General features: G+C 43.8%; 1 protein-coding gene across 1 annotated transcript in view; it reads left to right on the top strand.

Annotated features, from left to right (window-relative positions):
* The window catches only part of ADGRB1 (adhesion G protein-coupled receptor B1), a gene marked incomplete in the record, with an annotated part of 689,450 nt that overhangs the window by 462,356 nt on the left and 200,001 nt on the right, over positions 1-27,093 (top strand).

The following is a 27,093-nucleotide window of genomic DNA, read 5'->3' on the forward strand; positions in this document are numbered from 1 at the left end:
ATATGATAGTTAAATTTACCCTTACCTACACCATTATATAAAAGATGGGTTTTTGTTTCAAGTCCCATGCGAGTATATGGGACTTCAAGTACCTTACTCCACAAGTTCTGCTCTGCATCTCCTGGTGAATGTGTCAATCCGGCTTGCAAGCCACACCCCATCTCACAAAGAGAGGAGGTCGGGATAGGAGGTCGGCATATGAGGATGGGATATGAGGACGGGACATGAGGTCAAGATAGGAGCGCATACGGCAGGGGGGAGCGCATACGGCAGGGGGGAGCTAAAACCTTGCGCTCCCGTATGCCTTTGTATGCGCTCCCGTAATTAATTTCAATGAGCCGTCCGGAGTGAAACATTTGGTCCGTTCGGCTCATTTTTGCGCCGTATGCTCTTTTTCCCGGGCCGAAAACTGTGGTCAACCACGATTTGAGGTCCGGTTGTAAAAGCGCATACGGCGCAAAAATGAGCCGACCGGACCAAATGTTTCACTCCGGACGGCTCATTGAAATGAATTACATACGGGAGCACATACGAAGGCATACGGGGAGCGCAAGGTTTTAGCTCTCCCCTGCCGTATGCGCTCCCGTATGGGAGAAAACGTAGTGGGAACCCAGCCTAAGAATGGTAAAGTGGGAGAGCTGGTGGGGACTAGTCACAGCTATGTTAGATTGTGACTATGAAGGGGATGACGTGCCCACCCTACATTCTAGACCCCCAAAGTGTCAGTGAAACAGTGGGTCTAGCATGTAGGGTGGGCATGTCATCCCCATCAGAACCTCTGGAGTCACAATATAACATAGCTGTGACTAGTCCCCACCATATCTGATACCACTGAGAAGGAAAAGTCCCCCCTCCCCCCCGCCAAAAACAACCAGACAGCTTTATAAGAGGAGGGAACACTGTGACTGTTCTATGTAACTAGTAAACTGCATTATACGGTATTATCACCGAGCACCTGGAGGCAGATTATCCCGCCAGAGTCTGTTTTTATCCCCCAGCGCTATCCGTCTGATCTGCTTACTGGGAGGGTTTATTCTTCACTCTGAGCTGGAGATGAGCCCGTGCAATGCGGAGGAATCTCACGGCTATCCTCTAGTCACAGCTAAAGCTGCTAACGGTCGCTCCAGTTGAATCTTTAGTTGTAGACTGTCACATCTCACCATTCGCCCCCCACTGATCCTTTGTCTGCACAGACCCTCCCACCCAGGAGTCGTTCTACCTGTTGAAGCGCAGACATGCTCCCTTTGCACACCTGTGTGGACCAGGCGTAGGCAGTCACATTCCAGTGTGGCTGTCTGTGCCTGGTCCAATCGGGAGTGGCCATTGTGCCAAACTGGGCGCACATCATAAATCACAAAGAATAGTAGGCCTGGCCTGATGCCCTAAAGGGTCCCAGTGCAGCAATAGGGCACTTTTAGACTTTCTCTTTAGTCTTACTCTATCTTGTTTACCTTCTGGATCTTTTCTTTCTATTTCTCTGTTTGTATCCATTAAAGGGGTACTCCACTGCTCAGCATTTGGAAATAATTAAAGGGGTACTCCACTGCTCAGCATTTGGAAATAATTAAAGGGGTACTCCACTGCTCAGCATTTGGAAATAATTAAAGGGGTATTCAACTGCTCAGCATTTGGAAATAATTAAAGGGGTACTCCACTGCTCAGCATTTGGAAATAATTAAAGGGGTACTCCACTGCTCAGCATTTGGAAATAATTAAAGTGGTACTCCACTGCTCAGCATTTGGAACAAACTGTTCCAAATGCTGGATCCAGCACCAGGAGCTCGTGATGTCATAGCCACGCCCCTCATGATGTCACGCCCCGCTCCTCAATGCAAGTCTATGGGAGGGGGCGTGACAGCCTTGAGGGGACGGGTGTGACATCATGAGGGGGCGTGGCTATGACATCACGAGCTCCCGGAGCCAGCTCCAGCGTTCGGAACAGTTTGTTCCAGATGCTGAGCAGTGGAGTACCCCTTTAATTATTTCTTCTAGGCTCCTGGTGTTCAAGGCCTAACTTTGTGGAAGAAAAGGAGGGTGTGCGCTCCTCTCCCATCCTCAATTTTCCTCTAAGGCTATGTTTACACAATAAAATTTGGAATTTCCATGTGGAATTCTGCATTGGAATTCAGCAAGAAGATTCTGCAGCAGCAGAGTCCCATTGATTTCAATGAGATTCTGCTGCATACTCCACGTGGCAGAATTTCCATGCCAGATGTTTCTGCCGTGGAAATTCTGATTCAAGCATCCACGGAAACGAGTCTATTCTTTCTCCATAGTCTCCAAGGAAATGCATTGCCGTCTATCCGAGCAGTCCTGGCGCCAGCATGATCTGCCAGTGCCAACAGTCTGCGGAATGTCCGCATAGAGATTTTCCATGCGGACATGTGAACATAGGCTTACTCTCTTCCACTGACATCCAATGGCTGCCTGGGCATGCTGGGAGTTAAAGTTTTGCAACAGCTGGAGGGCCACAGTTTGAGACCACTAATTTAAAGGAAGGGAGGCGGAGCCTATGGAGGCTCCTCCCACCTTCCTGAACATTCCACAGGTAACTCTCCCAGCATGTCTGAACAGTCAGTGGCTGTAACCTTTACATATGGTCATGTGACTCAGGCCTTAATGACAATTATTAGAGATGAATAATCGAAGCTGACCATTTTTACCGATTGCCATGATTGGCCATTTGCTGATGCAAATTAATCTTCTAAAGATCTAAGAAAAACTCTGGTAGAATTTGTATTTATTTATTTTTTCGGATCAACTAGTTTCAGAAAGTTAAACAGATTCGTAAATTACTTCTATAAAAAAAACTTAATCCTTCCAGTATTTATCAGCTGCTGCATGCTCCACCGGAAGTTGTGTAGTTCTTTCCAGTCTGTCTACAGTGCTCTCTGCTGACACCTCAGTCCATGTCAGGAACTGTCCAGAGCAGGGGAAAATCCCCATAGCAAACCTCTCCTGCTCCGGACAGTTCCTAACATGGACAGAGGTGTCAGTAGAGAGCAATGTGGTCAGACTGTAAAGAACTACACAACTTCATGTGGAGCATACAGCAGCCGATAAGTACTGGAAGAATTAAAGGGGTATTCCAGGAAAAAACTTTTATATATATATATATATATATATATATATATATATATATATATATAAATAAACTGGATCCAGAAAGTTAAACAGATTTGTAAATTACTTCTATTAAAAAATCTTAATCCTTTCAGTACTTATGAGCTTCTGAAATTAAGGTTGTTCTTTTCTGTCTAAGTGCTCTCTGATGACACGTGTCTCGGGAAACGCCCAGTTTAGAAGAGGTTTGCTATGAGGATTTGCTTCTAAACTGGGCGTTTCCCGAGACAGGTGTCATCAGAGAGCACTTAGACAGAAAAGAACAACCTTAACTTCAGAAGCTCATAAGTACTGAAAGGATTAAGATTTTTTTTAATAGAAGTAATTTACAAATCTGTTTAACTTTCTGGAACCAGTTGATATATATATATAAAAAAGTTTTTTTCCTGGAATACCCCTTTAAGTTTTTTTCATAGAAATAATTTACAAATCTGTATAACTTTTTTGGCACCAGTTGATTTGAAAAAAAAAAAAAATATAATAATAATAAAATGTTTTCCACCGGAGTACCCCTTTAGATTAATGGATGATAATATGCAGGTTTATAATCACTTAGAACATTGGCGGCCGCAGTAATAAGACGGATAAAAAACCACCGGCCGTAATTTTCACCCATATAACCACAATTGCCAGAATGGGCTAAAAGCTTTTTTTTCTTTTTTTTTTTTTTATTGAATTAAGAACAGTTCAGCTAGAGCGGCTATTTTTAATAAAAAATCAATAATGAATGTGCAGGTTTTTAGTAAATCTTGTATAATCCATGAATTATTAAGATCTTTGTCTCCTGTGGGATGTACTCGTCCTCCTGAAAGCTTTTTATTATCCGACCGCAACAAGCTATACACGTGATATAATGTTCCGGGTTCCCTTTATGTTCTGTTACAAAGTATCCGCTTCACTGTTCAGTGTGTGGAATGTTCTGTAAGAGCCGCCGGTGCAGCGTTGGTCATAAGGATGTTCTCTGACTTTATTGGATAGGAAGGATTCATCTTCAAGGGGTAAAAATGTTTTCAAATCAATATGTGTCAGAAAATTAAACAGATTTGTAAATTAATTCTATTAAAAATTATTAATCCTTCCAGAACTTATCAGCTGCTGTATGCTCCACAGGAAGTTGTGCAGTTCTTTCCAGTGTGACCAGTCTGACCACAGTGCTCTCTGCTGACACCTCTGTCCATGTCAGGAACTGTGAGGTTTGCTGAGGGGAGTTGATTCTACTCTGGACAGTTCCTGACATGGACAGAGGTGGTAGCAGAGAGCACTGTGGTCAAACTGGAAAGAACTACACACCTTCCTCTGGGGCATACAGCAGCTGATAAGTACTGGAAGAATTAAAATTTTAAAATAGAAGTCATTTACAAAAAAAAAAAAAAAAATTTCCACTTGTTTTCCTCCAGAGTACCCCTTTAATTCTGTGCAGCTTAAAGGGGTACTCCGCCCCTAGACATCTTATCCTCTATCCAAAGGATAGGGGATAAGATGTCAGATCGCCGCGGTCCCGCTGCTGGGGACCCCCGGGATCTCTGCTGCAGCACCCCGCTATCATTGCTGCACAGAGCGAGTTCGCTCTGTGCGTAACGACGGGCGATACAGGGGACGGAGCAGCGTGATGTCATGGCTCCGCCCCTTGTGACATCACGGCCCGTCCCCTTAATGCAAGTCTATGGCAGGGGGCGTGACGACCGCCACGCCCACTCCCATAGACTTGTATTGAGGGGGGCGAGAGGTGACATCACGAGGGGGCGGAGCCGTGACGTAACGATGCTCCGGCCCCTGTATTGCCGGTCATTACGTGCAGAGCGAACTCGCTCTGTGCAGTAATGATAGTGCTGTGCCGCAGCGGGGGTCTCCAGCAGCGGGACCCCGGCGATCTGACATCTTATCCCCTATCCTTTGGATAGGGGATAAGATGTCTAGGGGCGGAGTACCGCTTTAACAAGCCTCTATCTGAAAGGGATATGTAGGCCACACACATGTCATATATAAATATTTATATATATATATATATTTAATATACATATATATATATATATATATATATATATAAATATATATATATATATATATATATATATATATATATATATATATATTGTCCTTTTTCATAGCTTACGCTTGGAATGTTCCTCTGAGTGCATCACACATTTTATTTTTCTGAAACCAGCAAGCCACATGTTCTAAAATGACATAAAAAAAAACCTCAATAATTCATCAGTGCTGCACGGATGTCCTTCCCACATGTTATCAGGAGCCTTGTTAATAGTCACATGTTATGGACCCATAAGGGCGTAAAAACAAATCCTCACTTTCATCTCATTCTAAAAACAAAGCCTTACGTACCCTGGGTCTATAGTAAGGATAAGTATCATTTTACCCAAAGACCCGTCCTGCGAAACACCTGCCTAGAGTCTGTATGTTCTTCTGCTTTTCCTCTTAAAGGGAAATTTCCTCTTAATTTTTTTATTTTTTAATCAACTGGTGTCAGAAAGTTAAACAAATTTGTAAATTAATTCTATATAAAAAAAAATCTTAATCCTTCCAGTACTTATCTGCTGCTGTAAGCTCCGTAGGAAGTTGTGTAGTTCTTTCCAGTCTAACCACAGTGCTCTCTGCTGCCACCTCTGTCCATGTCAGGAACTGTCCAGAGCAGGAGAAAATCCCAATGGCAAACCTCTCCTGCTTTGGACGGTTCCTGACACGGAGAGAGGTGTCAGCAGAGAGCACTGTGGTTAGACTGGAAAGAACTACACAACTTCCTGGACACAAGTACTGGAAGGATTAAGAATTTATTTTAAAGAATTTATTTACAAATCTGTTAACCAGTTGGTTAAATAATAAAACAATAAAAAAAAAAATGTTTTCCACTGGAATAACCCTTTAAGGTTCTTTAGAAAATCCTTCGAAAACATAGGGGCAAGTCAATCGGCTTCCTGTTGATTTCGTTGACCTGGACTTTGTTTCGTCATGCCCCTCTGTCAAATTTTATGACAATTTTCAAACAATCTCATAGAAATGTTCTACAAGTCTTTGGACCCCACCAATCTTTCACTCATACCTCGTGATGACCAAGTTTGGGTGGCAAATGGTTTTCGTCCATTCATTGATGACTTGTTGGTAACTTGTGGGTCACCAGATACCACCACCATCAATGGACAATAAAGCTTGATTGGTTCTTCTTGGATTGTTGACCAATCACCTAGTCAATTACAATAATGGTCTCAAACTGTGGCCCTCCAAAGGATGCAAAACTTCAACTCCCAGCATGCCCGGACAGCCGTTGGCTGTCCGGGCATGCTGGGAGTTGAAGTTTTGCAACCTCTTGAGGGCCACAATTTGAGACTGCTGCTCTACAACATGGCAGACTTTCAGGTAATGTCTATGACCAACTTTCCTGTCCAGAACTATACCGGCTCCGTTTGTCAATTACCGAATGTCGTCTCCTGAAGAAATAGAGCCGACTGCCCAGAGAAGTCACCCGTCAGGCAACAAGATGGCCGAGGATCATTATGCGGCCATGGATATTTTATGGGGAGCTGCAGATTACCCGAGCCCTTTTATCGCTTGACAGCTTGATTCAGTAGCGGGTAATATATTCGGCGGACATAAATCTTTACATGATCATGTTTTCAGTGGTGTAACAGCTTTAGTATGAATCACAAAGATTTAGTGTCTCATCTCCAACCAAAGTTGCCGGTGAGAGCCGAAGACGGGCGGACAAGATGCCTTCAGTTCTCTATTCAACTCACGGACTTTGTTTGTAAAGTAACAAATTTTAAAGTACGGCTAAAATATCTCGGTGTAGATCCAACGGGTAACATTAGGAGTCTTGGAAACAAAAGTGGAAAAGGCAGGGTTAACAAAAAAAAAATGGGGAAATGGATGGAGCGCTTCTGCTAGTAAGGACGGGACTCAGGACGCCACGGTGGCACAGGACGATTTTATTGGGATAAGAAATCGGACAGCAATGTGTTGCTGTGTGTTGGTGGCAACAACGCACAGAAACACACATCAGGACGCATCTGTTTGATTGTTTGTGGACCTGAGGAAGGCGCGTGCTAGCACCGAAACGCGTTGTCCGATATTTCTTATCCCAATAAAATCATCCTGTGCCACCGTGGCATCCTTAGTTCCATCCTTACTAGCAGAAGCGCTCCATCCATTTCCCAATTTTTTTCTGTTTACCCTGCATTCACATTTCCGTACCCTTGGGGATACGGATAAGGGAAAGTGATTTTCACACTGCACATATCCCACCCACCCCACACCCCTCGCAGGGTCTTGCTCGCTCTGCTGTACAATCCCAACGGATCAGTGCGATACCCTTAGTGAGGTGGTGGGTATTTCCCATCCTTTTCCTGCATAACCACACCAAGGAGCACCCCTTTTTTTCTTTATGCCTTTAAAAGTAGAAAAAGAAGATACTAGATATGAGCAAATTGAGTTCCCTAAACCATTCAGACTCCATGTCCAGAACTTTTATAATTTCTTTATGCAAAAAATGGCGGCCCATATTTTAACAGATCTGAAGAAGAGTTGGATCGGAGTTGGAGAACCCCTCACTATAAGTTTGAGTTAGGCTTACCATGCAGAATTCTGCAGAAGAATAACGCGTGGACCATCTGCTACAACAGAGACCCATTGATTTCAATGGGATTCTGCTGCGCTGTGCACACAGCAGAATTTCCGCGCAGGATGTTTCTGCCAGCAGAAATTCTGATTTCGGCATCCGCAGAAAGAATAGACAAGTCTGTTCTTTCTGTGGCAAGGAAATGCATTGCTGTCTCAGACAACGCATTTCAGCGTGGTCCTAGCGCCGGCATGTTCTGTTTGTGGAATGTCCAATCCAATTCCTTTCAAGCTGTTTAAATACCAAGACAATGTGAGGCTATGTTCACACGGTTGGAAAGGGATTGGATTGGATTGGACAGGCCAGTATTGATTGCAGGAACCCAAAGAGGTGCAGCAGTGGAGAAGAGGAGAGGCGAGATGTCATTGATTTCTTTTTTTTTTCTAAATAAAAACACAAAGTGTAACACTGAGATACTACAAGTCCCATCATAACCTAATAATAAACAAACACTGGAACACTAAGATGCTACAAGTCCAAACATAACCTAATACCAAGAAAAAGCAGTGGAGCATTGAGCAACTACATATCCCTAGATAATGTGTGTAATACTAAATTACTTCTAGTTCCAATGTGACATAATAAATACATACACAGTGTAAAACTGTAGTATAACAAGTCCCAAGCATAACCTAGTAATGCACGAATACACACTGGAGCACTAAAGTACTACGAGTAACAGACAAATTTAATAATCAGTAAATACACAATGAAACCCTAAGGCACTACAACTGACAACATAGCATAATGATAGATAAGTAATGTAGCATTAGAAGATATTACCAATCCCAACATTACCTAGTAATGGTATAAGGGGTTAGGGAGGAGCTATAGGAGGCAGCTGCCTCATTGTGAGGGGGACAATTTATAGGAGGAGGCTGCCTGATTGGGAGGAGAAACTACAGGAGGAAGCTGTCTGATAGGGGAGGGGCTACAGGAGGAAGCTGTCTGATGGGGTGGAGCTACAAGAGGAAGTTGTTGGATGGGGAGGAGCTACAGTAGGAAGCTATCTGATGGGGTGGAGCTACAGGAGGAAGTTACCAAATATCCAAATGGAGACAGCTCAACTCGAGACTGTTTTCACCCGTGCTCGGATCCACTGGTTCCGCCCCCGGCCAAACAACGAAGGAACAAAGAAGAAGTATCCAGCAGCCAGGTGAATTCCAAGGGTATACTTTATTTGGAGATTTGCAAATACACGTACAACACTCTGACACATTTCGCGCGTTAGCGCGAAATGCGTCAGGGTGTTGTACGTGTATTTGCAAATCTCCAAATAAATTATACCCTTGGAATTCACCTGGATGCTGGATACTTCTTCTTTGTTCCTACAGGAGGAAGTTGTTGGCTGAGGGGAGCACCAAGAGGAAGTTGTTGAATGGGGGAGGAGCTACAGGAGGAGCTAAGGAGAAAACTACGTAATGTAGAAAAGGAGGAACTACAGGAGCTGCCTGAAGGGAAGGAGGGCTGAGCCATGAGAGGAAGCTGTCTAATGGGGAGGGGGCATGGGAGGAAAATGCCTGTTGGGGTGGGGGATCAATTTACAGCAGAAAGCTGTCTGATAGGGACAGAGAAAAGCCATGGGAAGAAGCTGTCTGATGAGGGGGAGGAGGAGGAGATTACATGGCTGAGTTACAGGTGACTGCAATTTAACAGTCAACAAATTAAACATAAAAAAATAACCGGTAAAACATTGGGCCCTGCTTCTCGGCTAAGATCAAATTTAGTATCTGTTCTTATCAGCTTCATACTGGTGGAGAGGCCCCACCGTTGTGGGGCTGGTGGGGATGGGTGCTGCATGGAGGAGGCAGGTGTACCGTGGCGTTCCAGGGCTGGTTCTGAGGAATCAGCTCGACAGCTGTCCTGATGTGACCGGTTTCCTCCGGGTCTCGCCATGAGGTAGAGGGATGTAGAGCTGAGGTACTTCTGTGCCTCGGGGAGTGGTGACCCTGAGGTGCCGAAACTCACTGGGTGAAAGCATTTCACCATTACTCTTCACCTTGTGGCACTCACCCTTGGTATCCCGGCCTTCTGGCTAGGATCAGGGACATTTTTATAGATCCGGCCAGATGACCGGGCAGTATATCTGCACTCGTCCACTTATTTATTTTATTTTTTTTGTATGTCACTGTGCCACGTTTGTGTCTTTATTTGTACACAGGATTTGTCAGGATGCGGTAGCCCTTCTGGGTGTTCCTCCTGGCGGTCTAGGGGAGGTGTGTGTGGCCATTAGATTCCTCACCTCCCTGCAATCCCTGGGCATTTTAGCTTTGGTCAAGATGCCATCAGTATACAGCTCCTCGGCTGATACCTTGGTTAACGCCTAGGTTAAAGCCAGGAGCATTTTCGGCCCCTTAGTAGCTTCGGCGAAAAGGGGCATCGAACCTGGATCCTTGCAGGTGCCTTTTGGCCCGGAGGTGAAGGGTAGGTTTGGGGGTCTCTCTCCTATCGGAGAAGGGCTTAGCGATAGACCGCATCCTTTGTGCACGTTTTTTTAGTGTGACACGTTTGCACTTTTTCTTGCACTTTGGGTGATAGAGAGCACGCGCCTCGGCTCTTAAAGGAAATCTGTCATCAGAATCACCCGCACTAAACCTGTTACACGGGCTTGTAGTGCGGGTGATCCTGATTAAAACGCTTCTTACCTCATTGAAAAATGTGCAGTGGTTCGACAGATATCTTTATTTTTAGTTATATGGGACTCGGTGGGAGATCCGCAGCATCAGCACGGACTCGCTTACGTAATTTTCGCCGGGATGAGTGGCTGTCACGTGGGTAGCGCCGCACATGCGCCGCGCGCCGTACACCCAGAAGCGGCATTCTCCTGCATATCTATCTATGCAGGAGAACGCCGCTTCCGGGTATACGTCGCGTGGCGCATGTGCGGCGCTACACACGTGACCTACACCAGGAGGAAGACTGCGATGAGGCAGCCATGAATATTCATGAGCCGGGCAGCCGCTCTGCCTGGCGAAAATGACGTAAGCGAGTCCGTGCTGATGCTGCGGACCTCCCACTGAGCCCCAAGCCTGGGAATACCATATAACTAAAAAAGAAGATATCTGGCGAACCGCTGCACAGTTTTTAATGAGGTAAGAAGCGTTTTAATCAGGATCACCCGCACTACAAGCCTGTGTAACATGTTTAGTGCGGGGGATTCTGATGACAGATTTCCTTTAAAAAAAAAAACATTGGGCCGTGCTCCCTAATATTGGCTGGATGGTGGCAACTCTAGTTCAAGACAACTTTAAGGATTGTGGCCCCCTGATCCCAGCTATAGACCCCCAAAAAATTAAAACATGTAAGGAAAGGTGCAGAGATAAAATGTGTGTAACTTGTAAGTGTTTTGGGAGCCACTAATCGGGTGGAGCTCCAAATTTTTACTTTAGTTATAGCCCTGCCTCCCCCTGGCCTGTGTATAATACATTGTGAGTAGGCTGAGGGTCTCTGACTATAATCCTTACCCATCCGCAGTATGAACACTTAGTACTATCATCATTATGGGGCTCATATATAAAGGTTAGCGTACTGTACCCTGAGGATTGGCGCATCCCTCACATCAGCATTTTGCGGAGTTCCCTATACAGAACTTAAGGCTTCCGGCTCTGTGGATATGAAGTTGAGGGTTTTCTCCTCCTCACAAGTGATTATAAGCCGGGGAATCGTAAAATATGGGAGATAATTCTTTCTAATGAAATGGAATGAAGAAACAAAACTCTCTAAGAGCGAATGAGTCCCTGGTTAGATATGAGGAATTACACTGCAGGCTCCTCCATCCGTATCCTGACACTTCATTCTTTATTAACGCTAACACCAAAATAACAACGAAGGGAAGAGAAGATCTAGCGTGAAAAATAAAATCATAGTAGTAAATATTTCAATTATTATTATTTTTTACATTTCTTACAAATAGAATTCCCTTCCTTCTTCCCCTTATACTTCAGGTATTATAGACAGTCGGGGGGGGGGGGGGGGGGGTATCTCTGTGCGGACATTCCGAAGACTGTGGGCGCTGCCATAACATGCCGGCGCTAAGATCACATGGGAATTCTCTGTCTTACAGATGGCTATGCCTTCCGTGCGGTGTCCTTGAAATGAATGAACAGGTTCGAAAAACACAGCACAGCAGAATCCCATTGATTTCAACGGGACTCTGCTGCCGCAGAATTTCTGTGCGGACATTCCAGACAAAATTCTGCAGGGAAATTCCGAAGTGTGAACTTGGCCTAAGGATTCAATGGAATTTCCTCAACCGAGTAATTTCTGCCTGGATATTTCTAGGACGGATCTGAATTCCTTTGGAAGGATGGACAGTCACTCCTATCAAGTCAATGGGTCTTTGTGTTTCCGCACCAAATAAGCACCAATTCACCTTTATTTCTGTCTTATTTTAGCATGGACAAGAAAGTGGATTTCTGCTCCAAAATGTCAACAAGGAGATACCCTGCCATAAGGCCATGTTCCCACATTAAGTAAAATGTGCGGAATGTCTGCCCGGAAAACACAAGCGGACATTCTGCACACTTGAATTATACAGCTGGCACCAGGACCACTCGGAAATATGCCGTGTCCATAGACTGCAATGCATTTCTGAGCGGAATCCGCCAAAAGAATGGACCTGTCTTTTCTTTCTGCAGACGCCGGAATGGGGATTTCCACGGCAGAAACATTTGCCGTGGAAATTCTACCGTGTGCATAGTGCAGCTTAATCCCATTGGAATCAATGGGACTGCTGTAGGGGAATGTGAATACTCTGACGGAATTCCGCACGGACTTTCCGCCGTGTGAACATACCCGAAATGTTCCCTATGAGTACAGTATGGCATTCTTCGCAACATGTTCATTTTTTCCAGTGGAATCCACTCGTAAATTCATTGACATCTAGTGCTCGTTCTGCCGGCATGTGCTGCCTGCAGAATGTCCGGCTAGAATTTGTCCGGGCGTACATTCCACTGTGTGAACATACCCAAAATGTTCCCTATTAGTATGGCATTGTTCGCAACATGACCATTTTTTTCAGCGGAATCCACTCGTAAATTCATTGATATCTAGTGCTTGTTCTGTCGGCACCTGCTGCCTGCGGAATGTCCGGCTAGAATTTGTCCGGGCGTACATTCCACTGTGTGAATGGGCCCTTGGGGTCTATGCATACTGCGGAATTTTTTTCCCAAAGGGCAGCTGGCCCCTATAATCGCCAATGCATTTTGCTCGGTATTCCGACAAAAGAATGAACAAGCTCATTTTTTTGGCTAATTAATTTCTTGATAATGTTGCGCACTGTGGATAAAGACAAATCTCGATCTCTGGAGATGGACTTGTAACCTTGAGATTTTTTATATTTTTCCACAATTTTGGTTCTCAAGTCCTCAGACAGTTCTCTTCTCCTCTTTCTGTTGTCCATGCTTAGTGTGGCACACACAGACACACAATGCAAAGACTAGGTGAACTTCTCTCCTTTTTATCTGCTTTCAGGTGTCATTTTTATATTGCCCACACCTGTTACTTGCCCCAGGTGAGTATAAAGGAGCATCACATGCTTGAAACAATCTTATTTTTCCACAATTTTGAAAGGGTGCCAATAATTTTGTCCAGCCCATTTTTGGAGTTTGGTGACATTATGTCCAATTTGCTTTTTTTCCTCCTTTTTTGGTTTAGTTCCGATACACACAAAGGGAATAAACATGTGTATAGCAAAACATGTGTTACTGTAATCCTGAGAAATACTTCATTTTCTTGAAAAATTTCAGGGGTGCCAACATTTATGGCCATGACTATATATATATATATATATATATATATATATATATATATATATTTTTTTTTTTAAGTGTACCTGTCATTAACAAAAACTGAGGACAAGCAGAGCTCTGTACACTGAGGACAAGCAGGGAACTGTACACCGAGGAGAAATAGGGCTCTGTACACCTAGGACAAGCAGGGCTCTGTACACCAAGGACAAGCGGGGCTCTGTACACTGAGGACAAGCAGGGCTCTGTACACCTAGGACAAGCAGGGCTCTGTACACTGAGGACAAGCAGGGCTCTGTACACTGAGGACAAGCAGGGTTCTGTACACTGAGGACAAACAGGGCTCTGTACACCTAGGACAAACAGGGCTCTGTACACCTAGGACAAGCAGGGCTCTGTACACTGAGGACAAGCAAGGCTCGGTACACTGAGGACAAGCAGGGCTCTGTACACTGAGGACAAGCAGGGTTCTGTACACTGAGGACAAACAGGGCTCTGTACACCTAGGACAAGCAGGGCTCTGTACACTGAGGACAAGCAGGGCTCTGTACACTGAGGACAAGCAGCGCTCTGTACACTGAGGAGAAGCGGGGCTCTGTACACTGAGGACAAGCAGGGCTCTGTACACTGAGGACAAGCAGGGCTCTGTACACTGAGGACAAGCAGGGCTTTGTACACTGAGGACAAGCAGGGCTCTGTACACTGAGGACAAGCAGGGCTCTGTACACTGAGGACAAGCAGGGCTCTGTACACTGAGGACAAGCAGGGTTCTGTACACTGAGGACAAGCGGGGCTCTGTGCACTGAGGACAAGCGGGGCTCTGTACACTGAGGACAAGCGGGGCTCTGTACACTGAGGACAAGCGGGGCTCTGTACACCGAGGACATGCGGGGCTCTGTACACCGAGGACAAGTGGGGCTCTGTACACCGAGGACAAGCGGGGCTCTGTACACCGAGGACAAGCAGGGCTCTGTACACCGAGGACAAGCAGGGCTCTGTACACCGAGGACAAGCGGGGCTCTGTACACTGAGGACAAGCGGGCCTATGTACACTGAGGACAAGCGGGGCTCTGTACACTGAGGACAAGCGGGGCTCTGTACACTGAGGACAAGCGGGGCTCTGTACACTGAGGACAAACGGGGCTCTGTACACTGAGGACAAGCAGGGCCCTGTACACTGAGGACAAGCAGGGCCCTGTACACTGAGGACAAGCAGGGCCCTGTACACTGAGGACAAGCAGGGCTCTGTACACTGAGGACAAGCAGGGCTCTGTACACTGAGGACAAGCAGGGCTCTGTACACTGAGGACAAGCAGGGCTCTGTACACTGAGGACAAGCAGGGCTCTATATACTGAGGACAAGCAGGGCTCTGTACACTGAGGACAAACAGGGCTCTGTGCACTAAGGCTCTGTGACATGCTTCGGGTTCACACATGAGGATGATTGACAAGCCAGGAGCCTGCACAGATCCCCACTTGTCCCGCCCTCACTTCCTGTTTTTGGACTTCTCATAGAGACTCACAGGCAATAGCTGCAGGGGCAGCATTTTTTCACCCAAAAATATGCAAACATTTTTTAACCAATGTATATTACAAATATACATATAAGGGGTATTATCTATATTATTTAAAAAGTTTTTGTTGACAACAGGTACACTTTAATTTATTTTTATTTATTTATTTTAGTTTTTATGTATTTATTAATTTTATTAAATTAAAATTTTTATTTTATTTTATTAAATGTATTGATTATTGTTTATTAATTTTTATTTATTAATGATGTATTTATTTAATTGTAAGTTATTTTAATTAATTTGATTATTTACATTAATTTCATTTATTTTAATTTTTATTTAATTATTTTAATATATTTATATTTATTTTACTTCCAAGGGAATTTTTAAAGCTAAATTCCGAAGTGTTGCATGGCCCCTTACACCCAACAGCCCATCCTATTGGATGCATTGTGTACTGCAGTGTTTTCCCAACCAGTGTGTGCCTCCAGCTGTTGCAAAACTACAACTCCCAGCATGCCCGGACAGCCGTTGGCTGTCCGGGCATGCTGGGAGTTGTAGTTTTTCAACAACTGAAGGCACAGGGTTGGGGAAAAACTAGTGATGCGTCTAAAATCCCAAAAAGGAGTCATCTTCTTATAACAATTGACCGTCCATCTAGTCATGCGAATATTTCGGCGCCATATTAAAGTGAATTTTGCCTTTCGCATAACATTCATGTGACGTGTTTGAATAATTCAAAAAGTTGCCCTTTTACTATTTTGGCCATTTAGTTGTTTTAACCCTATAATGTTCATCCCCGAGTTTGGCGCAAGTTATAAGTTGATAAAATAAGATGAGTGATTTTATGGGAGAAGTTTTTATCCAGGATAAGACGTCCGGGTCGTGGTGTTGCCTTCATCCCAGCGCCGAGTCCTCGCCGTGAACCGCGCTTCTGTTATTTGAAGAGCTTATCCCTCAGTAATCTCCGGAGCATTTATCCATCCAGATGTCTGGCCGCTCTTTGTGCCGTGTCTTCGCTTTCTACCTACCTTCTGACGGCGCGTGCGGCCTTATTGTCAATTTATATTTTTCTTCCGTGGCCATGTCGTGGAAAAAATCGTCATGACAACTCATTCTTGGTATTTTAGGGTAAGCTCCCTCACATCAGACGGGTGCGTTCAAGCAATAAGATAGACCTTATTATTGTCCCCAGGTTAAAAAAAAAATTAAAAAATTGCCGTAAACTGAAGTAGCGCCGAAAAGTTTTAACGTGTTTCAAGTCAAATATTGCAAAAAATCACTTTACATTTTCAATGGAGTTTACAAAATGGAGTAAAAATGGAGTAAAAAAAAAAAAAAAAACTAAAGTTTACACCATACGCACCAGTTTTGCAAAAGTGGATTGTAATATCGGATTTAGTCACGTTTCAGTCTGGATTACCGGACATTTTCATGGGCTCATACTTGTGTTTACATGGAAAGTTGTGGTGTATCTTTAGGATAGGGTGAAAAAAAATTAAAATGTGTTATTTATATATTTATATATCTATTTATTTATTTTATCTATTTATGTATTTATTTGTTTATTTTAACCAATTATATATTAATTTATTTTATCTATTAATATATTTATTTTATCTATTAATATATTTATTTATTTATATATTTATTTATTTTATCAAGTTACTGTATATATATTGTTTTTTCCCCTATCTATTTTATTTTATCTATTTATATATGTATTTATTTTATCTATTTAGTTATTTATTTGTTTATTTTAACCAATTATATATTTATTTATTTTATCTATTAATATATGTATTTATTTTATCTATTAATATATTTATTTATATATTTATTTATTTTATCAATTTACTGTATGTAAATATATATATATATATATATATATATCCCCCCTATTTATTTTATCTATTTATCTATTTATTTATTTTATCTATTTAGGTATTTATTTGTTTATTTTAACCAATTATATATTTATTTATTTTTATCTATTAATATATTTATTTATTTTATCTATTATTTATTTATATATTTATTTATGTTATCCATTTACTGTATATATATTTTTATCTATTCATATATATATTTATTCATGATTTATTTATTTTATTTTATTTATTTATTTTATCAATTTATTGTATATATATATATATATATATATATATATATATATATATATATATATATATATTCCTATCTATTTATTTAATTTTATCTATTTATTTATTTTATCTTTTTATTTTTCTTTAACCATTCCAATGTTATATATTGCATTTTTTAAGCTCAATATTGAAAAAAAAACACTATTGTCAGCTTTTTCAAACTATATACATTACAGTATTATATTATTATAATACATTTACTATGATTTCTATTTAATTACTAATATTACTATACTGTATATTTACTATTATTACCATATATATACTCACTATTATTACTATATAGTTTTTGCCATGCTTTTACAGCAAATGACAGAAAACGCTGCGAAGATGGTGCATTTTCGCAGTAAATTTGCACACGATTTCTGGTACGAACCACTGCTGTACCGCGACAGTATGTAAATAAAATGCAAGGCGTGAACACACGTCTATTTCACTTACCTGCTCAACAAGAAGATCTTTTTCGGCATGTGACATTTTTGGGGGTGTTTTTCACAGTTTTCTTTTTTTAGTAGGCCGTTCTCACTCCATCATTGGATTCAGATTCTGATGCTTCAGATGAATCTTCTTCTCTGGACTCCAGAACCATCTCACAATTCTTATTATGGGTGATTTGTATTTTCCTGCCTGAATTTTTTGGGTTTTTAAAACCATTGATACAGGCGGCCGCCGGGCAACATTGGCGCTGCTTATCGCATACATTTATCTTTATGTAAATAAAATTGGGAAGCTACCTAAAGTCAGGGGTTATAGGTGCTGCCTTGGAGTGCTAGAGTCCTGGGTTCAAATCCCTCCAAGGACAACATCTGCAAAGAGTTTGTATGTTCTCCCTGTGTTCCTCCGGGTTCTCCAGTTTTCTCCCACATTCCAAAACCATATTGAAAGGTGAATTTGTAATCAGGATTGTGAACCCTAATGAGGAAAGGGACCTTTATCAGTCTGGAAGTCCTGGGTTCAAATCTCACCAAGGAAAACAACTGCAATGAGTTTGTATGTTCTCCTCTTGGTTGTTGGGGTTTCCTCCAGTTACTTTTCACACTTAAAGGGGTACTCCACCCCTAGACATCCAAAGGATAGTGGATAAGATGTCTGATCGCGGGGGTCCCGCTGCTGGGGACCCGCGATCTTTCTGCCCCTGTTGCACCCGACCTTTCGTTAGAGTGTCGGGTGCAGCATCGGAGGCTTTTGACATCACAACCCCGCCCCACTTGTGATGTCACTGCCATGCCCCCTCAATGCAAGTCTATGGGAGGGGGCATGACTGTCGTCATGCCCCCTCCCATAGACTTGCATTGAAGGGGGTGGGGCCTTGACGTCATGAGCCTCCACCCCGCATCGCCAGTCATCCAACAAGGAGCAAAGTTCGCACTGAGCATCGGATGTCTGGGGTGCGACAACCAAGATTGCGGGGTCCCCAGCGAGGGATAAGATGTCTAGGGGCAGAATGCCCCTTTAAACATGCTATTAGGTGAACTTGAAATTTGGATTATTACTAGGGACAGAAAGCGATTTAATTGATGGGAAAATCTGTACAGCACTGCAGTGTATGTTGGTGATATATACATATGGAATTAATTAAAAATAAATTAAATGTTTATTTTTCTTCACTGTATCATTGGTGGGAATCTGACCTTGGGACCCCCACACTGATCCTCTGGTGGAGCGCTGTGCCCCCTACACTGTGCTACAATGTATCAGTTTTGCAGGAGAGTTCCTCTTAATGTTACATTCTGGATGATCTGAGGATGGTGCTGACCTGACCATTCTCCTCCACTGCTAAGTTTGCACAATGTAAAGGCAGGAAGCAGCTTTGGTTGTGGGGGCACTCCGCTCATTAAGGATGGGCCCCATGATGGGACTGGACATTGTTATGCACAGTCTCCCAGGGTCTTCTTCAAGTGACCTCCTGTCCCCATCAGAGGAAAGTCTATTGTATCTTCAGAGCCAGGGAAGAAGGGAGGGGGAGGGGTTAAGTTGTTGATTTTGGGAAGGAGAGGGTCAGTGTCACATGACTTCAGTTTGGGGGAGATTACACTGTGTCTTACTTCATGTCAAACAGTTGCAGTGATAACTGCTGCTCCTGAATAGGCAGAATGATGGGTCTCACCGCTATCTGTATCATGTGACCACAGCCAGGAGTCAGTAGGGGGCATCTACCAATATTTTGAGTTTTTTGTAAGGTCTTAAAACATTTAAATACTTCCCATTGAATAGACAAAGTTTCAGAGTGTGTGAACTTCCACTGTTTGGCGGTTCCAGTGTCAGGACTATATTGTTCCCCATCCCAACCTGATCACATGATGATTTGGAGCTCATGTGTTTTTTAGAGAAAATGTATCACCAGAAAATAGCAAAATATTTACAACAGGTTTTTGTTCTAAACATATTTCTGCTCTCTGCAGCTCACAAATCAGCTTTGCTGTGTAGACTGTGACAGAATCAGCAGAGTCATCTCATTATCATTAGAGGGCGGGGGCAGCAGAGTCATCTCATTATCATTAGAGGGCGGGTCAGCAGAGCCATCTCATTATCATTAGAGGGCGGGGTCAAAGTCATCTCAGTATCATTAGAGGACAAAGTCAGCAGAGTCATCTCATTATCATTAGAGGGCAGGGGCAGCAGAGTCATCTCATTATCATTAGAGGGCAGAGTCAGCAGAGTCATCTCATTATCATTAGAGGGCGGGGGCAGCAGAGTCATCTCATTATCATTAGAGGGCAGAGTCAGCAGAGTCATCTCATTATCATTAGAGGGCGGGGGCAGCAGAGTCATCTCATTATCATCAGAGGGCAGAGTCAGCAGAGTCATCTCATTATCATTAGAGGGAGGGGTCAGTAGAGTCATCTCATTATCATTAGAGGGAGGGGTCAGAGTAATCTCATTATCATTAGAGGGCAGAGTCAGCAGAGTCATCTCATTATCATTAGAGGGCGGGGTCAGCAGAGTCATCTCATTATTATTACAGGGCGGAGTCAGCAGAGTCATCTAATTATCATTAGAGGGCGGGGTCAGCAGAGTCATCTCATTATCAATAGAGGGAGGGGTCAGTAAAGTCATCTTAACATTAGAGGAATGGGTCAGCAGAGTCATCTCATTATCATTAGAGGGAGGGGCCAGTTGAGTCATCTCATTATCATTAGAGGGTGGGGTCAGTAGAGTAATCTCATAATCATTAGAGGGCGGGTCAGTAGAGTCATCTCATTATCATTAGAGGGCGTGGTCAGCAGAGTCATCTCATTATCATTCGGGGGTGGGGTCAGCAGAGTCATCTCATTATCATTTGAGGGCGGGCTAACAGAGGCTTCTCATTAGCTTTGCTCTGTAGACTGTGACAGAGTCAGCAGAGTCATCTCATTATCATTAGAAGATGGGTGAGTTAATGTCAGCTCTAATATTTTGATGAAGGCCTAGGTAAAGCTGGGTAGTAAGACTGAACACACCCAGATAAGCCTCTGCACAATCTGCACACACCTTCCTTGTCTCTGGGGGAGGGGCTGTACTCCTTCATTCCCTGGAGATGCATCTGCCATAAAGTGTGCACTGCTGCAATGTCTAAACAGATAATACAGGAAGAAAGTTAAGAGACTAAAACTCCCAGAATACCCTGACAGCATGATCAGAGTAGTAGTGTTGCACCAGCTGGAGGTCCACAGTTTAGAGACCACTGACATGTAGAGAAGACAGCAGCAGGTGTGCGGCCCCTTTAAGCGGTGCTGTCCCTCGCACAGATCACCCGCAGTGTAATAAAAGCACAATATCAGGTTAGAGAGGGATACGAAAGCATCTGCTCCTAAAGAGGGAACGCTGCATTAGAAATAGCACAGCGGAGACCTCCCATAAAATCCAGATGAGGAGTGAGAAGCCACTTAATATTCTGCAGCCGCCGCTCCCCTTCTGCCGCTGCCAGGTTATTTGGACGCTTCTAGTGCAGAGACACATATCCAATGCTTAAAGTGCATCCGACCGCAGCAAACACGGGGGCAGCCATGTTGTACAGGCTTTTAATACAACCTGAGCTACCGGCTGACAGCTCCCAGGCGGTATCACACATGAGAGACTTAGATACAGCAACTGAATGTACAGTATCACACATGACAGACTTAGATACAGCAACTGAATGTACAGTATCACACATGAGAAGCTTAGATACAGCTACAGTACAGGCAGCATCACACGTAAAAGGCTTAGATACAATAACAACAAAAACAATCACCCATGAGAAGCTTAGATACAGCAACAGTACAGGCAGCATTACACGTAAAAGGCTTAGATACAATAACAACAAAGACAGAATCACCCATGAGAAGCTTAGATACAGCAACAGTACAGGCAGCATTACACATAAAAGGCTTAGATACAATAACAACAAAGACAGAATCACACATGAGAAGCTTAGATACAGCAACAGTACAGGCAGCATTACACATAAAAGGCTTAGATACAATAACAACAAAGACAGAATCACACATGAGGGGCTTAGATACAGAAACAGTACAGGCAGCATCACACGGGAAAAGCTTAGATACACTAACAACAAAGACAGAATCACACATGAGAGGCTTAGATACAGCAACAGTACAGGCAGCATCACACAGGAAAAGCTTAGATACAATAACAACAAATACAGAATCACATGAGAGTCTTAGATACAGCAACAGTACAGGCAGCATCACACGTAAAATGCTTAGATACAATAACAACAAATACAGAATCACACATAAGAGGCTTAGATACATCAACCATACAGGCAGTATCATCCCTTAAAAGCTTAGATACACCAGCAAAAAAGAATCGATCACACATGAGAAGCTCAGATTCAACACTTAAGAAGCAAGTATCACACATGAGAAGCTTAGATACAGCAACCGTAAGGGCAGGATCACATGTGAAAGGCTTGGATATTGTACACGAGCAGTATAGACAGGGTCACACATGAAGAGCTTAGATACATGAGCAGTAAAGACAGTATCACTCATGAGAGGCTTAGAGACAGCAACCATAAGGGCGGAATGATACATGAAGGACTTAGATACGCAAGAAGTAAATACAGTATGATGCATGATTGGCTTAGATACACTAGCAACAAAGACTATGACACATAGAAGGCTATAGATTATAAGACTATAAACTCAGATACACAGCTCAGCTTTTTAGTATCACACACCATAGGCTCAGATACACAACTCAGCTTTTTAGTATCACACACCATAGGCTCAGATACGCAGCTCAGCATTCGGTATCACACACCATAGGCTCAGATACACAGCTCAGCATTCAGTATCACACACCATAGGCTCAGATTCACAGCTCAGCTTTCCAACTTTCAGTATCACACATCATAGGCTCAGATACACAGCTCAGCTTCCCAACTTTCAGTATCACACATCATAGGCTCAGATACACAGCTCAGCTTTCTGTATCACACACCATAGGCTCAGATACACAGCTCAGCTTTTTAGTATCCCTTTCTCTAGGCTCAGATACGCAGCTCAGCATTCAGCATCACACACCAAAGGCTTAGATACACAGCTTAGCTTTTTAGTATCACACACCATAGGTTCAGATACACAACTCAGCTTTCAGTATCACACACTAGAGGCTCAGATACGCAGCTCAGCATTCAGTATCACACACCATAGGCTCAGATACACAACTCAGCTTTCAGTATCACACATAAGAGGCTCAGATACACAGCTTGGCTTTCAGTCTCACACATCAGAGGCTCAGATACACAGCTTGGCTTTCAGTATCACACATCAGAGGCTCAGATACACAGCTTGGCTTTCAGTATCACACATTAGAGGCTCAGATACACAGCTTGGCTTTCATTATCACACATCAGAGGCTCAGATACACAGCTTGGCTTTCAGTATCACGCATCATAGGCTCAGATACATGGCTCAGCAGAAGGTATCACACATCAGAAGCTCAGATACACAGCTCAGTAGACAGTATCACACATCAGAGGCTCAGATACACAGCTCAGAATTTAGTGTCATACATCAGAGGCTCAGATACATAGCTCATTTTGAAGCAGTGATCTCAACCTGTGGCCCTCCAGATGTTGCAAAACTTCAACTCCCAGCATGCCTGGACAGCCGTTGGCACAGGGCCACAGATTGAGACCACCGTCTTAAAGTATCACACATCAGAGGCTCAGATACACAGCTTGACTTTCAGTATCACACATCATAGGCTACATGGCTCAGCAGACAGTATCACACATCAGAGGCTCAGATACACAGCTCAGCAGACAGCATCACACATCAGAGGATCAGATACACGGCTCAGCAGACAGTATCACACATCAGAGGCTCGGATACACAGCTCAGGTTTTAGAGTCATACATCAGAGGCTCAGATACACAGCTTGGCTTTCAGTATCACACACAATAGGCTCAGATACACAGCTTGGCTTTCAGTATCACACATGATAGGCTCAGATACACAGCTGTCCGAGCATGCTGGGAGTTGAAGTTTTGCAACATCTGTAAGGCCACAGATTGAGACCACTCTCAAAGTATCACATATCAGAGGCTTAGATACACGGCTCAGCAGTCACCCTTAGTGTCCTGATCCTCCATCTTGCATCCACATTGCGGTCCCTGGCGCTCTGATAATTGGCGTCCTCTGTCTCCGCCATGTATAATACGTATCAGGCGGTAGCGTCTATCCCTTTAACCCTGTGTGCGGTGATAATGGACGGCGGCCCCGCTGGCAGTGGCGGATTAATTATCTGGTGCCGGGCTCATCCGCCTTTCATCGGCGCGGCCTTTAATGTTCGCTGTTTACTCAGTGATTATGGGAGGTGGCGGTTCTCTAATTGGAAATATTGTTCTCATTAGTCGCCGACTCCTGGCTCCGGTCTCTGCGTCCTGCCCTGTGCGGCGGGGGTCCGGCACCGAGGGGGAGCGCTCTGCCGCGGAGGAAACATTTCATGCGGTTATCGCTCTGTCACTATAATAAATTCTAAGTGTATGGAGATTCATAGAGAGGAGGGATCCGGAGCTCTAAAAATGCGTCATATCGGCGCTTATTTTGCGCAGAATTTTAGGGGGAGATTTATCAAAACTTGTGTGGAGGAAGAGCGGTGCAGTTGCCCATAGCGACCAATCAGATCTCTTCTCTCATTTTTATAGAGGACTGTGAATAATGAAAGAAGCTGATTGGTTGCTATGGGCAACTGCACCGCTCTTCCTCCACGCAGGTTTTGATAAATCTTCCCCTTACAGAGGAAACGAGCGTTGGAAATCAAAGTCCCATTGACCTACATCCCATTTACATGGTGGAAAAGTTCCAGGAGGACATTCGGTGTACGGAAGGCGTCGACTCCAGGGTCGGCCCTATATGGATCCCGCTGGACCCAGGCGCCACCTTCACAGAGGTGGCAGATTGCCCCCCCCCCGCCCGAGAATATTTCTGACCCCTTCGCGACCCATGACGAACATAGCCCGTCATAATGCCGCTTGGGGTATATGGAACAGGCTCCTGACTCCAGCCCGCTCTATACCCGGTGGCCCCCCAGCTGATTCCTGTAGCTGAGGGCCACCGGTAATAGCCGGCATGCAGTGATCACCACAGTGGCTATTAACCCTTTAGATTGCCACTGTCAAAGCTGACAGCAGCGACTAAAGGGAGATTTAAACCATCCCTGGTGGTCCAGTGGGGTGGATTGCCCCCCCCCATAGCACAATCACAGCGGGGGCGACCCACTGTAGAGGTAGCCAGAGGGTTGACCTCTCCTTCCTCTTGGTCCATGGCTCTTCCTTTGATAGATTCTGGCTGCACCAGACTCTACCAAATGATCACAGAGCACACAGATCAATGAAGTTCTATGGAAATGCATTGATCTGTACAGAGGCGTAGCTTGTAGCTTCTGGGCCCCGATGCAAGATCTGCAGCAGGGCCCCAAATGCCAATAATAATACTGATCTCTTTGGGCCCCGGTGCCACTGCTACCTCTATAGCTACGACCCTGTATCTGTAGGAAGAATCTAATGATTCCTTTTAACCCCTTAAGGACGCAGCCCTTTTTCACCTTAAGGACTGAGCCCTTTTTCGCAATTCTGACCACCGTCACTTTATGAATTAATGACTCTGGAATGCATTTACCAAATATTCTGATTCTGAGATTGTTTTTTCGTGACATATTCTACTTTATTTAGGTGGTAAATTTTCGGCGTTACTTGCATCCTGTTTTGGTGAAAAATCCCAAAATTTCATGAAAATTTTGAAAATTTTGCATTTTTCCAACTTTGAAGCTCTCTAATTGTAAGGAAAATGGATATTCACAATAAATTTTATTTTTCTTCACAAATACAATATGTCTGCTTTATGTTGGCATCATAAAATGGACATATTTTTGCTTTTTGAAAAAATTAGAGGGCTTCAAAGTAGAGCATAAATTTTCAAAAAAATTCATTAAATTGCTAAATCTGAAGGGACAGATGTTACAGAACTACAACTCCCAGCATGCCTGGGCAGTCCAGGCATGCTAAGAGTTGTAGTTTGGCAACATCTGGCTACTGTTTGGGCACCACTGTAACAGTGGTCTCCAAACTGTGACCCTCCAGATGTTGCAAAACTACAACTCCCAGCATGCCCAGACAGCCTTTGACTGTCTGGGCATGCTGGGAGTTGCAGTTTGGCCTTCCTAGTGGTTGCCACAGTAAAGATTGTTTTACTTTCACTTTCAATTCCCCCCCACCGACGATTCCCTACCTGAGCCAGGATCCAGCAGTCTCCAGCGAAGATCCCGGGTCTCCGGGCATCTTCTCCTGCAGGTACGGCCTCCATCTTCTTCCCACGATCCCCTCGACATCCAAGGGCGGGCAGAACGGGGGGTTGCCATGGCAACCCCCTGTCCTGCGCTGCCATTGGTCAGAACTCCGTTCTGCTAATGGCAGGGGATAGGAGAAGATCGCAGCTCTGCGACCTCACTCCTATCCCTTAGGGGCTGTCTCTGAACACTCCGATCAGCCCTATTTTCCGGGTGATCGGGTCACCAGAGACCCGATCAGCCCAGAATTGGAGAAAATCGCATGTCTGAATTGACATGCGATTTTCTCCGATCGCCGACATGGGGACCGGAATTCCCAAGGGCGTATCCACACGCCCTCAGTCCTTAAGGACTCGGAATGCAGGGCGTACGCATACGCCCTGTGTCCTGAACAGGTTAAAAGTCCAAAGGGACCAATAAAGTGTTCAAAATATAAAAATATTATTTAAAAAAACCTTATTATCCCGTATGGTAAATGGCGTAAAAGTAAAAAAGTACAAAACCCCAGGATTGTGTTTTTTGATCATGTCCTCCTGATATGCAATGGCGTAGTACTTCTCTTTTGATTATTATTTTCATTTTTTTGTGAGGGGGCAGCATTTCACTCCTGGACCCAGGCTGCTGCATTGGAACATAACGAGTGGAATTTTCCTGCAGAATTCCACTCAATGGGCCCTAAGTCCATGTTCACATGGCAGAATTTCCATGCAGAATGTCACCAAAATGTACTGCCCATTATGTTCAATGGGATTCCGCTGTCCCATATTCTCACAGCAGAATTTCCGCGGTGAACCTGCTTTTAAATTTTGTGGAATTGCAGGCGGAATCCCATTGAACACAACAGGGCCACAACAGAAATTTTGGCAGAATTCTGTGTTTTGAGCGCACTGAAATTTCACCAATGTTCCGCTTAAATTCCGCAAAAAAATTCTGTGGAACACAATTTGAGTGGAATTGCCGATTTTTGGTCATGTGAACATAGCCTCATAGTTTTTTCAACATGGATTCGGCCCACAAAATTTTAATTTTTCTGTAATGGAAATTCTGCAATGTTAACAGTGCAGCAGCCTCCTATTGAGGCCAATGAGAAGCTGCTGCAAGTGGAATCTGTGTATAATTTCCTCTCGGAATTTCTGTAC

This window comes from Hyla sarda, chromosome 5, assembly GCF_029499605.1.
Source record: "Hyla sarda isolate aHylSar1 chromosome 5, aHylSar1.hap1, whole genome shotgun sequence".
NCBI classification, from domain to species: domain Eukaryota; kingdom Metazoa; phylum Chordata; class Amphibia; order Anura; family Hylidae; genus Hyla; species Hyla sarda.